Source organism: Gavialis gangeticus, unplaced genomic scaffold (genome assembly GCF_001723915.1).
Source record: "Gavialis gangeticus isolate Ggan-Ray unplaced genomic scaffold, GavGan_comp1, whole genome shotgun sequence".
In the NCBI taxonomy this organism is placed as follows: domain Eukaryota; kingdom Metazoa; phylum Chordata; order Crocodylia; family Gavialidae; genus Gavialis; species Gavialis gangeticus.
The window spans coordinates 54,104,922-54,107,473 of record NW_017729034.1 but is presented as its reverse complement, the minus strand read 5'-3'; positions in this window follow the sequence as shown (position 1 = coordinate 54,107,473).

Sequence of the window (2,552 nt, the reverse complement as noted above, 5' to 3'; positions counted from 1 at the left end):
CGGGCCAGCGGGACCCGCCGCCGCGCGCTCACTCGCCCTCTGTCTCGCACTCTCTGCCCGTCTCCCCAACACGCGCGCTCTAGCTCCTCCCTCTGGCCCCGCCCCCGCACTCTCTCCCAGCCCTCGCCGGTTTCCTCACTCGCCGTTAGACGCCGGCGCTGCCACTTGCCCGCGGCGAAGCCACGCCCACCTGCCCCTGGCCCCGCCCTTTGTGGCATGGCGGTGGGGGGGCGGTGCTGAAGTGCCGTGGGGGGGTCTTGTTGGGGGGACCTGGGCAGGAGGGTACTGGGATGTAGATGGGCAAGCCCCAGGAGGACTCCAGTGGAGGGCAGTGAAAATGGTGAGGGGGCTGGGGGGCAGGGCTCCATTGGAGAGGCTGAGGGAACTGGGCTTATTTAGTCTGCGGAAGAGGAGATTGAGGGGGAATTAAATAGCAGCCTTCAAATCGGTGAAGGGGGGTTCAAAAGAGCATGCAGCTGGACTGTTCTCAGTGGTGGCAGATGGCAGAACAAGGAGCAATGGTCTCCAGTTGCAGCAAGGGGAGTTTAGGGTAGATGGTAGGAAGAATTTTCTCACTAGGAGGGTAGTAAAACACTGGAGCAGGTTACCCAGAGACATGGTGGACTCTCCATCCTCGGAGGTTTTTAAGACCCAGCTAGACAAAGCCTTGGCTGGGATGAGCTGGTTGGGGATGGTCCTGCTTGGCACAGGGGGTTGGACTAGATGAGCTCCTGAGGTCCCTTCCAACCCTAATTTTCAAGGATTCATCCTTGCACCAGAAAGCCAAAGGGAATCTGTCGGGCCCTTGATGCTGCAATCTCAATTGGCCTCTCCTTAAAGACTCTGGACAACTCTGCCCAAGCCCACCTCTAGGCTCTCCTATGTGGCTGCTTCTGTACCTTCCACCCTCCTCTCATGGCCTCCTATTCCAGTTTTCTGTGCCATAAGGCACTGAATGACCTTCCAGTCCCAGATACCAACCCTGGTCTCATTCAGATACCTTGAAAAGTCCCATTTCTTCTGTGAGCCCCACAGGAGAGCACTAACTATAGATAGCCAGGAATAATCACTGGTGGCACTCCGAAGACCCAGTTAAAAAAAAAATAAGCCTCCATGAATGACATGCATATGCAAGTGGAAGTGACATTCATGTGGAGTAAGGAGCTGTGACAACCCCAGGCTGTGCTGTTGGAAAATGTTTGGCTTTTTGCTGCTGGTCTGCAGTCCACATCATATATTAGATTTGCACCCTTTTTATCAAAACAATAAAGCTATTTCTAGTCTATCAAATGCATGCAAAACTGTTCTCCCAAAGTTCAGAATCTGTCACTCTTACACTGTCACCTGGTTGCAGCCTGGAATGGTCTTTATCCTCTGTTTTGAAGAGCTCCGAGGAAAGTGTTTTTGCTTCACAAATACTACCATGCATCCACCTCCACAAGCATCAGTCTGGTGTAATAGCTGATTCAATCAACATCTGTTTTTTACTTTGACAAAGTCACCACCCGGAATTTCCCCACTTTTATTATCAGGATCAGTTAAGACAAAATGCCAAACACGCCATCATGAGGCCAAGACGAGGTTCCAAAATAAGTATGAGGTTAACTTTCATCAAGATCCTTGCTGTGATATTTTCTCAACAGCTACTTCAAACAACAAGGAGGCCTGCAATATCTTTTGAACAAAAAGCAATCAGCCAACCAACACAAAAAAACCCAACACACAGAACGTACAGAAGCAAACCCACTGTGCTACCTTTTTTTCTGTCTCCGTGTATGTAACTTTACGGTTGTACCAGTCTCAGGCCTTGCAAGCAGGCAGCATGTTGACATTTACAAGTATCCTGCTGTCTTGTAAAATTCACTTTACTGCCTACCCTTCCTATAGGAACAGAGCAAAAGGGAATAGTGATGAAGAAATAACACACGTACTCCCATCATTCAAAAGACACATGGTAGCTCACATTGCAGTTTCCTAGCCTTCATCATCCTTTTTAGATTATTTTAGTATCAGAAATACATCCCTAGCCTCTCATTCAGTAGACTGAACACAGAAAGCATGTGAACAGAGGGGGGAAAAAAAAAAACAAAACACACATGCACAATTTACTCCCAAGCACTGACAAACGGTATGTAAATTACTTAGTATTTGGATTCCTTTTTGAATATTATTATTTTTAGCCAAAGTGACTATTGCGGCTTAAGCAACGGAAGGTTTGTCTATCAAAACATGAAAGAGGAACAAAGAAACTTGGAGAAAAAAACCAGCAAGTGAAACAACAAGGTTCTCCATTATGACCATTTGATAAACATTCTCTTTCTTGGAAGTATAATTCCTCTAAACCCTGGCTAACCCAGGAAATCTCACATCAAGAGAAACAATTCTCAACCCAGAGAATTAAGATAGATTTAAATGAAAGACAAAGCACAGTCTGCAGCATTCGCTGCAATTTTGTTCTAGCCCATAGTCTCATTACTGTAGTGTTTTGGCTACTTACACCTCTGAGTCTCACTCTGAAAACCAAGTGCCTCTCTAGAGTTTAAGCTCTTTAT